The sequence below is a fragment of the Anser anser genome, assembly GCF_964211835.1.
Source record: "Anser anser genome assembly, chromosome: 12".
Taxonomy (NCBI): Eukaryota; Metazoa; Chordata; class Aves; order Anseriformes; family Anatidae; genus Anser; species Anser anser.
This window is the reverse complement of record NC_139733.1, coordinates 17,067,567-17,081,858: the sequence shown is the minus strand read 5'-3', so window position 1 is coordinate 17,081,858 and position 14,292 is coordinate 17,067,567. Positions and strand designations below refer to the sequence as shown.

Here is a 14,292-nt window from a genome sequence, read left to right as displayed (position 1 = left end):
CCCATGTCCCACCCAAAAGCCCAGACATTATCTTCGCAAACCTCCTGCCAGCTGTTTTGTACACCGCTGGTCATAACAGCCCTGCTGTAAGCACGTTAAGATGCCTTGCAAGGATTAACCTGCAGATTGCACGGGTGCCTCTGCATTCGGGGCAGCAGGTTAATAGGTATCAGTTGGACTAACAGATGCAGACGGCTCTGGCAGGGCTGAGCGATGGAGAGGCAGGAAAGGCTCACGCCAGCTTTGCTTGACCCATGGCGTGTAACGGCAGCACCGCAGCATTGTGTTTAGCAGGAGCAGATCCCCCGTAAACAGACGCAGCTGGTAGGTGGGCGCAGATCCATCACCAGCTAACACCCGCCTGAGGCCCAGTGTTTATTCCCTGGAAAGGCTGGAAGACAAGATATTGCTGTTCTGTAGGGCATCCCCGGGGTGTATTGATGACAAATGTGCAAAGTGCTCTTTTTAAAGCAGCTTGTTGGAAGCGTGCATCTCCGCAAGCATTTCTAACATGGGCTCATTACTCAACCTCTTGCAGTTGTGTGGACTTGGAGGCTTTAGCCTTTTATTTTCCCCTCATTTACAAGTCAAATCCCCCATTCCCTGCCATGTAATCCAGGACAGGAAATATATTTTCTGTTTACATCAGGCCATGGTAATGCAGTCACTGATCTGGCACAAGCCTGGGCTGCTGGAAAGCAGCGATCCTCTTCACGCTGCTCTTTCCCCACCAGCTCCCGTGCGATGGCTCTGTGATTCATGGGGCTGGGCCTTGGTTCAGTAGTTTCTTTAAGGAGGGCCTCAAAGGTATTATGGAAAAGTATGTTTATCATATGTGATATAGTTGAATGAATAATGTGAATGTTCCCCGACATGAAAAAAAATGCAAATTCAGCAAAGAAAGTTTTAATTTACCAAGTTCAAAAATTTTTCAGGTAGTAATTATTGCTAACAAGTGAAGTTCCTCTAAATTTTGTGTTGACTATTCATCTGCATGGAAGCCACTTGACACGACGTTTAAGGAAATGCAGATCACAAGCTGCTGCTGTGCAGCTCCTCTTACAATGGCTTTCAGCACAAAATGGAAGATCTTTCACGGTTTCACTTTAAAACTTGTCTGATTAAATCTGTCATTTATTTAGCCGTAGTCTGCATTTTGAAATATAAGAAGGAAAATATATGTGAGTAAATGTATGCTTTGACACTCTTTAAAATTTCCAGCATCATTTCAGATGGTGGGTAAATTCACTCTATGGATGAATCACGAACGCTTTTTGATACACTTTCATTTTAATATGTGTTAAATGAGTGAATATTGGGACACACAAAAATAATTAAACTTTCCTGTTTGATTTGACATGTGGTTTAAGCATGTTCTTCTAACTACATACCAAGGCTAACTAGTATCTCGCCTATTTGGCACATTCAGGAAACGTGCATGTCTAGCTTTGCAGCTGAAATGTGAGTCATTATTGCAATTAAGTTGTTTTTATTCTGAGAAACACTGTCTTTATACAAGAGAAAACACTGTTTACAATACAATGTGGATTGGATACTATTAGATGAAAAAAATATTTGTTTTATTAGGATTGTAATTGATTTCTTCTCTGTAAAGTTTTAATAAGCTATCCCACACTCTGTTTTAAATGTCTTTCTGATTTTAATGAAGTGTCTGCTTTAATGATGTGTCCATTTTAACGACGTGTGAATCCCAGCCAGAAAAGGCTACTTTACATGGTGACAATAAGAGATTTTTTTTCCTCCAAAATCTGTAGGAGCTGTGCCCTGTGCTCAAGTTCCTGTCAGGCAGCAGCTTGGGTTTCATTCAGTACCTGTGAAAGTACCACGAAGATGAGCCCAAAGGTATCGCTGCTTTTCAGCTGTCTCTAGAGTCTGGTAGAAAGTTTACATGATTAAATTCCTTTCAGAATTGGGAAACCGATATTCATTCACATTCAAGGCTTCTCAATTCGATTGTGTGTCACCTGGTGATTTCGTTATTCAATAAGCTCTGCTGGTCAAGGAATGTAAAGTGGAATTGCTGGAAATTAGCTGTGGTATGAGGTGGTACCTATAATTGTTGCTGGTTTTGCTCAGACTTTCTCACAACTTTTCGGAGTTGAATTAATTCTGTTTTTATAACTGGGCGGTATTTAGCAGTGCAAAATCTCTTACCTTGTTTTATGGATACTTTTCCTCGTGGGGGGTAGGGCCTGCCTTACCTCAAAGTGAGTTTAATCCAGCTAATAGAAAGGACGTGGTTTCAGTGTCTTAAAAAAAAAAAAAAAAAAAAAAGAAACTTCTTGGAAAGCTGGGATCCTGGAAGCTGCTTGGATCCTGCTGGAACTGGCAGCGCTCTGTTGGACGTCACGTCTGGTTACACATGTGCCTAAGTATGTTGTGGAGCCGGGCCCTCAGAGCCCGCAGAGACACCCACGCGCTTCCAGAGACTATCCAGGGACACACTTCCAGTTCTTGCCCCGGAGAAACCCACCCCGTCCTCACCCACTGAACAAAAGCCATCTGTCCTGTGCGGAGCTCCTCTCCCGGCAGGGACGGACAGCCAGGCGGACAGACAGACCACCGCACGCCCCTCGGCAGCAGCCGCAGGTGGCGGATTTACCTCTGGCCGCTGGACAGCTTTCCCGAGGCAGCTGGAGGATGCCTGGGCTCTTGTTTTATTAGTGTAATTCCAGCCAAGGTCCGCAGCCAGCTCATCCCAAAAAGGCTGCATATTGTCTGGAGCAAAGCAAGGAGCTTTTTTTAGAGGTTATGCTCATTTTATAGGGCCTCCTCTCATCTACTAAAAAAATATATATTAGATGTGTGTGTTGCTCTAGGAGGAGACAAGAGAATTAACGGTGACCCTTACTCGTGATACAGGTATGAGGGAGGATGAAAACTGCTCCTCTTCTTTTGGGCCAGCAGCTGGCTCCTGCCCAGAGCCTCTGATCAAAAAAGGCAGTGGTGCTGCCCCATGGCTCTTCTCCAGGAGCCAGCAGAGTCTGGACTAGCCAAAAAGGCACTTGACCTCGAGCACCTCCAACGGGGACCCTGTGTGCCCACTCAGCTTCTGCCTGCCTGTTGCCCCATGTAATCTGCAGGCTGACAAATCCAGCCTGCATCGACTTGGACAGCTATTTTGTCTTAGGTTTGAGCACATCAACTTTTTGAGGGGGGAACAGAAAAAAAACACAAAGTTTCCTTTTTAAATTTATGATAAAAAGAAGGAAATTCACCACAAAAACACATGCACTGAAAGAAGTAAAAGACATTCAAGAAATGCACAGATCATTGTTTCAGGCAGGCTGAACGGTGAGACTCAGTTAAACTGTTGTTAACATTGGTTTTGCTTTCTGAGTGATTTTAAATTTTATTGTTATCCTGGACAATTTTCAGTAAAAAGATCTTTCTCAGGTGGCTTCCTGTCTATTCCTTTGTTTTCTCAATGAACATTGCTGTGCTCTGCCAAACGTCAGTGTTGTTGTGTGACCATAGCTAGACCTTTCTAGCTGGATAAACCAACACTTTCTCATAACGCTGTGGAAAAAAAAAAATAGATTCAGGGACAATTTGTCCAACAAGAATCTATAGCACAGAGGGGATTCTGGAGTCATTTCAAAGTGCATGCTGATGTTTCTAAAATGACCCATGAATGTCTGTCTAGTTTGTTAAGAGTCCAGAGGGATTTCCAATATGATAGACTCGGGTTATTAAATTACCGCTGGAAATGCAGAGTTGACCTCCAGTGGCAAATATTTCTGTGAAAAACATCAGCAAACTTTACATTTGGTGAACTTTTTTTTCCATTGTTTCTCTTCTTGAATCAAAGTAAACAATAAGAATGCATTGGGTGAGGCAAGAAAACAGAATAAGTCTATTTTGTTGTGTTTTCTGATAAGCAACGCAGTCTAATTGCTGACAAACATTGGCCACATCTTCTTCTCGCAGATACTCTGAGTCAAAGATGCCTTTGAACTTGTGCTTGAAGTGGGATGAAATCATGGTCCCCTTTCTGCTGACTTTGATTAGAGCCAGTGAGAAGCATCCCCCTGCACCAGGGTTTCTTTGCTCGAAGCTGACTAATGGAAACGTGCCAGGTTCAATAACACGTCGGTGGGAAGCGCTTCCTTAGGATGGACTTTTGGCTCAGAAATTGCTGTGATGCCTCCCTGAAATGCAGGAGGCCTTGTTGTGCTTGGTTTGGAGACCTGCACGGGGGTTTCCATCTCCCCAGTGTTGTCCCGACTACCAGATTATACTGGCAGGCGCTTTAATCCGGTGAATGCTTTGCTGGTCATACAAATTAAGCAGTTCCAGCGGGAGGGAGGAAAAAAAAAAAAAAAAAAAAGCCTGTAATGAGCAGAAACAGGACCTGAAGCTGCTGAGTCTCCTGCACTGAGATGAGTACTCGCGTGCACATTTTTTTAGAAAAGAAAGGCAATTCTGATTTTGACCATCAGTAAACCCAGCCCATGGAGTTCAGATGAAGGATTTGTCAGTGCTTTCAGGCTCTTTAGCAAGGTTTTTAGTTCAGCCCTTTAGTAATGGCCTCAAGTTTTAAGGCATTTCCCTTTGTAGTCTCCAGATGACCTCTTAAATTTCCAGACTCGGGGCACTAGGGTAAAACCTTTATGGACTCCATTGCCCTAACACACGTGACATTTGTTTGACACTAATACTCTGCCACCAGATCCCGATTGGACTTGTTGGCTGTCTCCAGCAGTGCTTAACCTTGGCTTGGCCCCTCATGCTAGAGAAACCCTCTCTGGTTATTGATCCCATAACCATCTCTGCATCTCTTGGATACCCTTCAAGGCAAAAGCCCATATCTGGCATCTTTCCTGGACAGAGGGGCCCCAAGGTCCAGTCCCTTAAACCCAAAGCTTCATGCTAGAGCAGTTACATGCCTCCAGTTTTTTTCTGAGAGCTCATTAACCCAAAAAAGAAAAAAATGTGATAAAAGACCAAGAGACGCCGGATTAGCAGAGATATGTTTTAAGTACAGGAAATGTTATTTTTAAACAGCTTGAGAGGGTTAAATCAACAAAATCCTAAACTCCTCCTTGTGGACCCCGTTCCCATCTTCTTCCAAGCACGAGGTCTGGACAGCGTCCCTGGGTCAGAGCACGCATCCTGTCTGCTGAGCTGTGGCTGCTCGGACGTGCCCGTGGAGTGGCCCTGAGCAGGGTAGCCCCTCTTCACACTTTGTTTCTGGAGTTAATGCTCAGCCCAAGCACGCCAGCAGCAGTCATTCCACTAGATATCAAGCTCTGCAAAAAATCTCTTTGATACTTCACTTTAGCACGGTGCAAGAATAAAGCGAAATAGCAATTACAATATAAAATAAAGCTTCAGGGGGAAAAATCAGGGTCTATAAAATAAAGCTAAGATCATCGTTATCTATATTGTATTTCCTAGTAGTGGGAAATGCTAACTGGATAATACTAATAAAACAAAATAAAAAAAGGTGGCACAGGTCAGCTCCCTGAATCCCAATGTTCCCGATGTGTGGGAAGCAGAACTGCATCTGTGTCATGCACCCAAAATCCATTTCTTTGCAGCAAGAAAGTCAACAGTTTTGTGGTCAGAAATTAAAGCTGAAACAACGTATTGCTATTCTGCAGACACAAGCAGAATACGTTGACACATACAGGGCATTGTGTTTTACGGTCATGTAGCCGCTTTCTGTTCACCGCAGGAAAACAAGCAATTTGCTCATTGTTTTGCAATGTGCTCCAAAGCATTAAGAGGAATGATCATTGATAAAATGGTAATAACGGGGGGAGTGCAGCTCTGCTTTCTCGCTTCAGCTTGCCAAGTCTGGGGGAGCTGACTAAGCACCGTCCAGGCTAGGAGTGGACAGAGAGCAGATCTGGTTATCTTCTTATATATCGAGTGGAAATACCCCAAGGGGAGCTGCAATCTGAAACCAGCTCAAGTGGTTTGGCACATAATGTGATATAACCTTCACATCAATAGCATTGCCCATGAGATGCAAAACAAAGGCCATGCTATTGAATAAAATCTTTCTTCCCTCTGGGCAGAAATGGATCTTGCTTCCTCGCTGCTTGCCAGCTACCCAAGTTGTTTAGTAATTGTTTAACTTCATGCTGATGAATGAATGGTAAAACTGAAACAGAGCTGCAGAACACAGTTCAAACAGCAAGATAAAAAGGTTGGATAATGCATGGATAGCAGTGTCCAGAAGTGAAATGTGAAAATGCTGATAAATGAGAACTAAGTTTCTAGATGGCAAGAAAGCAACACATGGAATGGATAAAAACCAAAGTGAAACACGGGGGGGGGTAGCACTACGTGGTCTTGTTTGCCACATGTTGCTAATTTTCTGGACATTTGAGGAAGAATTTTTGGGTTTGCCACTCTGCATCACTGATGGAAGTATTGCCCTTCCTGCTGCCGTGCCTGCCTAGAGGTCTGACTTTTTGGGGCACACTTCCAGCCTCTCCCTTCAGGTGTCTCTTTATTATTCTCTTACTGAAGTTTAAGTTGTGCTTGAATTTACTGAAAGTTCTTACCAGTGTTGTTCTGGATGAACTTGTTTCTTAATAGGGAGAGCTAAAGGGAGTTAGCACCCATGCAGCAGGGAGGGCTGACTGCAGGGGAGCTGACAGGTACGTGCCACCTTGGGATACACGAGGCGTAGGTGTTGGATGGGTTCAGGCCATGCTGTATAAGAGGTGGGGGAAAGAAACTTTCCTTTTTTAAAATTATTATTTTAAAACACGGGTATTAATGTGTCCATTGAGTCACACATTAGGAGAGTTTAAAGGCTAGGCAGGACCATTGGATTACCCAGACTACCCCCCTCACGTCTCAGGATGTTTAACTTCACCCAACAAGAAAGCTGTATTTGGCTTGCACATGTCTTCCAGGAAGGCATCCAGTCTGGATTTAAAGATACCAAGAGACAGATGATCCATCACTTCTTTGGGTAGTTCATTTCAAAAGTTAATCCTTCTCACTTTGAAAATGTGATACCTTATTTCTCATCTGAATTTGTCTGGCTTCAGTCCCTACCCAGTCATTCTTGCTGTCTTCCCTCGTTATTAAATAGCCTTTCAGCATCTGGTATTTTCTCCCCAAGGTTTCTTCTGCCCTATAGTCAAAGTATTTCTGAATCTTAGTCTAAAGAACAAGCTCTCTAAGCAAGGACTGAGCAAGCATTTCCTTCAGCTCACTTTGCCCTCCTCTCATGTAAAAAAAAAAAAAAAAAAGAAAAACACCTCCTATTTTTCTATGTCCTTCATCAGCCAAGCACCCGCACTGTCCGTGGCATTGCAGCACTGCTCCCACACAGCTGTGGAAGGCTGTGCCCCCCTCGTGGGACCACACGAACCCCTTTTTGCTGTGGCGTCGTGGCAGATCTCTCCCTGGGAGCAGCAACCTCCTGTCCTGCTCCCAGCTCCCTGTGTTGGAATTGGCCTTGGTGAAACTCATCTGATTTCACTAAAGCAGGCAGTCCAGGTGACTGGCTGCTCTCTGCATGTCTGCCATACTGTGAATTCTTGTTTTGCACCCAGATGTTAGCAGTAATATGTCTATATATTTTTTTTTTACTTCTAATCAGAATTTTCTAATCAGTTTCCTTTTTTATTTATTTATTTATTTTTAATCAGGAACTGCAGCAAAACAATATCATGTGTGCTCAGAAAATATTTTTTAGTAAAAGGGAAGAACTTGAAAACTGAGCCAAGGGAGTTCTTTGTATTTTTTCATTTAGTTTTGCCTTTATTTCGACAGTTACATCTCTATCTGTTCCAGAGGCCATTGCACAGAGCAGCTCCACCCCGATCTGGGGTCAGACAGGAGGTTATGAAAATTTACTCACCGATTCACTCTATGCACTGTAGGTTTTGTGAAATGGATTCATTTAGAAGTTTAATTACTGGAGATTAAATATATGACAGTAGGGCTAGACTAGAACATAATACTGATGCTCAGCCAACCTTGAACCTACATATTTGACTTGCTCAGCAAAATCCCGTCAGATTTGTAGAACCACCAGATTTACCTACATACATTTTCAGATTGTGTTTTGTGGGAGCTGGTTTTTGCTTCTATGATTTATGTGATGTTAGAGGATTATGTAAAATGTACTTAGATCTTCATCTCCTTTTCTCTGCCCTGAAAATACACCCAACTATGAATTAATGAAATTTAATACTGTATACAGAGTCTCTCTCCATACAATTTTTGCAAGATGCTTTTCCAGATTTATTTTGTTAACAAAACCATCACGTTTGGGTTGAATCCCGCTTTCAGCCTTACAGAGTCATAAAACCTTATGATAGTTGAGGGAGAAAGACAAATATGTAATTTTAAAAAATAAAAAAATATATAAAAAAAAGAACAAGCCAGAAAAAGAATCCCAGAAGACAGAAATTAAAGCTGTAAATGATATATATATATATATATTTCAAATTATTTTAATTAAGCTGTGCAATCAGCTCGAGAAATGACCCATACTTATTATGAAGAAGGGGTCTTTGGCAACCCAGACTCTTAATTTTCCCCAGAGTGATAGTGATGGTGCGTGGGACTCATCCATCCACAACGCCCATTCAACTTCTTGTTTGCTCTGATTGCTGTTCATGACCCGACCAGTGACCAGTTCCCCCTGGGAACACTTTGCAGGGATGTGCATTTGGTGCGTGAGCAGATCTGCAGACCGGCACTGCAGCTGTGCCTGCTGCAGGCTCTGGGAAGAGCAGGGCTAACCCTGCTGGCCTGTGGGGCAGAAGGGACCACACAGCTCCTTGCCCCTGTGCACCTCTTGTGTTTGATAGAGCTGGAAGGGCTCCAGAGGCACATTTGGAGACACCTCACCCTCAGGATCATAGAGGATGCAGTGACACATAGATGTCACCTTGTTCATTCACTGGAAAAGATGGGTTTTGTCTAGATTACCCCCCAGAGATATCAATCCAGGCTGAAGCCAGTTACTGGAAGGTTGCACCTGCCCCAGTGATGCACTGCAGTGCTTAACGAGTTACTGCTGGGAGCAGCCTGCCGCTCACCCACCTGTGGCAGAGCATCAGGGGGTTGAGGGGGCCACAAGAAACCCTTTAAAAGCATCCATGCCTCCCCCTCTGCTGTTTGCTGGTGGAGGAGGCTCTGTGGAGGCAGTATTGCTCTGACCCTCTCTGACCAGGGAGATATAGCAGGTAGGAGATTTGCAGAGAGATTTAACTGCTCTTCCACTTCCTAGTACAATTTTAGGTGGCTTTCTGTGCTGTTCTTTTTTTCTTGCTTCAGTTGAAAATTTAGGGCTAGCAGTTGGTGCAGAAGTGTTATTATGCCCTCGCTGGTTTCATTAGCCTGTACTGATAAAAATCAATGCAGGAAAGACTTTTAAAGAAAAAAAAGTAATAATAAAGCCAGAATGGATTTAGTATGCTATGCAAGGTGATGTGTTCTGACACAGGTTGGTGCTAGCATTAGGTTGGACCAGAAGCAGAAAGGACTGGTAGCTCTTTCTCCTTAAGGCTGGCTCTTGTGCCACCACAGGGGTAACACAGGTGTTTCTTGTGGTCTGTGTACATGTGTTATCTGCCCCCAGAATACTAACGCTTGGTTTTCTGGGTCAGTAGTTAGAAAATCCTGATTTCCCTCAACATTTTCCAGCAGTTGAGCGAACAGCTACTTTTGAGAAGTAGGGAATCGACTGCTGCATCTTCAAATCCTGGAGCACGTCTTTCCAAGACACACACTTCTGGAGACAGCAACAAAACCACATCTGCAATTTTGTGAGGAAAAACAATAGCAGCACCCTCATACATCAGGGAGCGCTCTTTCATGTGGTGAGCTCGGCACCAACCCCACTGCTCCATAGGAGAACACAGCAGTCACAAAGCACCAAATGAGTGAAAACAAATTGACATTTTGCCGTGCGTTCATCAACCTGGGGATGCTTTGGTTCTCCTGGCCAGCACCATTGTGGCAGGGACCTGTGCCTGTGGGTCAGAGATAGGTGGCTGTGGCCATGCTGTGACTTTTATTTGCCTAGCTGGCCACTGCTCACATGCAGAGCCCATGCAAAGGGGAAAAATCCCTTTCCCTGCAAGTGGCAAATGCAGGATCACACCTGCAGTCTTCATGGCTAAGAGGAGCATGAAGTTGAGGCATACTCAGGACAGCTGAGAATAATTATCTTCTAACCGGTGTGGTGGAGACTGATGACCCTTAAGAACCATTTGATTCATGTGAATAGGTTTCCTGGGAGCTGTGCTCAAATGTTGATGTGATGAGCCACGATTCTTTCTTCTACAGTTCTGTGGCCTTTATGTCACCGTGTTTTGAGCCAATTCTTACAATGCACATCAATATGCCAAGTAAAACTTCCTGAACATAGTTCCTGCATCTGTGCAGTAGTTGGCTTTCAAAGTTAACTGTCCCTGCTGTTTCATATTTTTTAGATGCCAGCAGCGATTAGACATTACCATGGGCTAATTGCTTGTACAATTTCAGTTTTTTACCTTGCAGCTGCCTTGAAATTTACAGCTGCAACAACAGGAACAAGCCCCATGCTCTCAGAAAATACAAATTAGTCAAAAACAAAACTATTTTTTGTTTTGTTTGCAGCTGTTTATCCCAAAATTGGAGAGCTACTTACACCCCCTCACTCTGAACTGTATAAACAGACATTACCCCAGTCTGAGGCAACATATATTTAATGCCAGCCCAGAGCTCAGCAAAGGCACCTTCTCAGCTTAGAGACAATTACTCACATTTATGATTACTACTCTGGATCTCCAGAGGTTTCTTTTAATGCAAGGGATGCTGAACACTTTGTTTAAAGGATTAGTGTGATATGTGTTGTTTTTTGTCTCCGATACTGCTGTTCAGTCCAGATGTACACACAAACAGGCTCTACTCCTGCTGTAGCTGCTGTGTGCACACATAGGAGTCAACAGACAGCGTTGCAAACATCTCGGGGAGTGGCTGAATTTTAAAGCCTATCATGCTGCAAGCACTGTTTCTCAGTCTCTGAACAGGACACGTAAATCACGGGTTGGAAATCTTATGTACGATTTGTTTCAAGAATAGCATGTGCCCAGTTTTTTTTAAAAAAAAAAAAAACGCTTGCAGACACACACCCAGAATGTTGCCTCTTTGGGGCAGCATTGCCCAAGGGTTAATGTCTTTCTCCCTAGAATGAATTTCTGTATTAACTGAACTGACCCTCCGTAGGATGGAGGCATCCAGATGATGGCAGGGTGTGTAACGTCCCGTTAGCAGAGCAGCTGTAGCTGACACTACATGTGTTTCCAGCCTGCCTTGGCTTCAAATACTGCTCCTGGCCCAGGTATTGCAACCCAAAATAGAGGAATCACCTCGCTGTCTTTTGCAAATTTTGGCATGCCGTTATTAGGCTCAGATGCTGGAACATGTGCTAATGCTGGAGAGCCTACATCATGCCTGCGGATGTTTGCTAATCCCAAATTTCAGAGCCTCCCTGGTCTTGCCAGAACATCAAAGCTTAATGGAGCATTGCAGTGCAGATGAGGAAGTTACGAAGGGGCAGTACATGGCAGGTAATGGATTAGGGTCTTTCAGAGGAGTGAATGTTTGGATCAGGAAAATGATAGGTAATAACAAACTGTATGGGACTTGAGATGATTCCAGGATTAATTTATATCTGCTGCTTATTCTCTTGCCAGCATTTCCTCTGCCCCTTCCCCTGTATCCCCTACAGGCAGAAATGTGAGAGGCAAGTGGCTGCTGCCCATCTTTTCCTCTTCCTCCCATCCTGGCTCTGCTTCCAGGTGCTGCAGGGCTCAGACCCTTGAGGCTGTCTGCTCTGCTGTTAGCAATGTTTCATCTTGCTTGTTGCAAAAAACATATGGCAAATCAGTTCTCCTGCCTCGCTTTATGGGGACAAATCCCCAAGCAAAGACCAGCACGTGAGCTCAGACACACATACTTGTCCAGATGTTAGTCAATGCCAAAATGAAAATAGGAATAAGAAACCAAACCTGAAGCCACTCTAGGAAACCGTACTTCCAAAAGCATTTCTCTGAGTAATTGTAAAAAGATGCTTGAATAGCTTGGGCCACTTTCAGTTCCTAATTCTAGGAATAACCTTGAAACAAAAGACTAAGCTGCCGTTTACAGGACAAAGCAAGTGCGGGCTGGCTAAGCAGGGAAATGAGTGTTTAGACAGCACAGGCTGGGGAATTATAACCTGGCCTTTCTCTCTTCATGTACAGGCAGAGCCAACAATATGCCATTTAAAAAGCTGCCCTGAGTATTGGTGTGCTGGTGGAATCATGGATCTGCAGTGAGGGCTCTCCTTGCCTGCTGGCCTAGCAGATGTGTGCCTGTTGTTTGGGCCACCTCGCGGGGGGGGCAAAAATACCTGCAAGCAGAAGGTCAGAGCTGCAGGATAAGCCTGCGTTGGCCAATGTAACCAGAGAGGTCTCCATGCTGTTGGAGTGTGCACGTGGTGTAATGTCTTGCTGCGTTTTCTACCTAGAGTGGCTTCCAACAAAAGCCATAGAAGCCTTTCTGGCCTCCATCTCCAGCTGCATGGAGCCACCTCTGCCACCAGCTCTCCAAAAATCCTAGCCACTTGTTGACTCTTAAAAGCTAATGGGCTCCAGAGCTGTGTTTTTCTCATATAAAGACCTACAGCAGCAATTCTCACCCCTAGTCCTGAGACTGTGGATGCTAAGGGGAAGACCACATCCTATTTCACCACTGGGACTCCCTGGCTGTATGGAGATTTAGGCTTTGCTGTGTAGTCCAGGTGCCTTTTGATTTGAGCTGTGGCTGTGTAAGTCACACAGGAGAAGTAACATGTTTTGTTGGGGCTGCTGGGAATAAGCTGTGGCCAGGAAATGAGAAAATGTGGCTGTTCCTCACCTGCCTTTTCATTGTTTTCCTCCCTCCATGCTCCAGCCTCTCCTAGCACATCAGGAGGCACTCAGCAGCCACAGGAAAATGGCTGTGTATGTGCTCTGCCCTCTCTGGAGACAGGGCAATACCTCGCTACTGTTATTAGCAAGTAAAGTTTTTTTTCCTCAGGAAAAAAAAAATAGCATGACTGGTACTGCAGCACTCATGGCTCTAAAGCTGCTTCCAGTAGGTCATGGAATATCTGCACCCCTCAGCACCAGTTAGGCTATTGCTTTTCTTCCTTTGTCTCTCTTTTTGTCATAAGCAAGAAATAAGAAACTGTCCTTTCCCCTACTTACCTCGTTAGGACTTTAATAACTGAAAGCACATTTTTGGCAATTATAGTTGGCAGCCATCAGTGTTTCTATTTTTTTAAACAAGTCTGAACCTTTGCAGCAGTCTCAACAAAAAAAAAAAAGCTTTTCTCTCTCTCTTTTTGTAAGCTCAAAGAAAGTCTTTGCCACTGTTGTGTAATATTCTCGAGTAGAACAACTAACTTTCTATACAGTTATCAAAATTAAGGAGTTTACAGTTTTTCCAGCTGTTTTCTGTGATGCAACATAAACAATAAGAGTGATAGCTTGCCTTGGAAATGCTCCATGCGAGCCACACAACTGGATTCCAGCATGATAAGGTTAGGTTATGCCGTCTGCTGCTTGTTGTTCTTCTCAAATTTCTGAGTCAGCAAAAGCAACCAGGAGGAAACGCGGATATCTTACCCTCGCCCATTTTCATTCTTTCCCTGTGCCAGGAGTAATGCAATAACATTGGTGTAGGGTGCAGGGAGTTACTGAGGAAGTTTTTGTGGTTTCTAGAGAAGAGGCTTTGGGCTTTTCATGGGGGGAGGAGGGGAATAATCTCATGGCATTTCCAGAAGTAAAAATTTGCAGAATAATGGAGTTCTCATGACTATGTGTAAGGTGAGCTCTGTGAAGCTGGGGCCCATCCGTCGGCACAGTAATCACAAGAGGGTCACTAGATGTTTGCACTGGCCCTTGCTGTGAAATGCTTCATGGATGGATTTAGCCATGAGTGCTCTGCTCGGATGCTAAGTAGGTTTGGTCTCAACTGAGGCTGTTTTTTCTTTTTACCTCTCCCATAGATGAATCATGCCTTGCAAGAGGCGCAAAGCATGCAATCCCTTCCCCATCATGTGGAAGTGGGATGGACTGCAAGCTGGTGGCAGGCATGGGGTGAAAGGGGTGGAAGAAGGCTGTGCCTCACTGAGGTTAGTTTGATGCTCCTGCCCCTCCAGCTCCAGAGCAGTGATGGAGCAAATCTCAGGGGATCTAAGAAGCCATGGGTAGGAGTTGAGCTGGAGCGAGTACAGTGGGATGCATTCAGGACAAAATACTGTCCTGAAATAGTGTC

The 14,292-nt window shown here is 44.3% G+C and overlaps 1 long non-coding RNA gene across 1 annotated transcript; it reads left to right on the top strand.

Moving 5' to 3' along the window:
* Window positions 1-9,125: 9,125 nt before the first annotated feature.
* On the top strand, window positions 9,126-10,121 carry LOC310880129. The gene is made up of 2 exons (XR_014571460.1): window positions 9,126-9,188; window positions 9,649-10,121. It is a non-coding gene; the product is annotated as an uncharacterized lncRNA (long non-coding RNA).
* The last annotated feature ends 4,171 nt before the right edge of the window (window positions 10,122-14,292 follow it).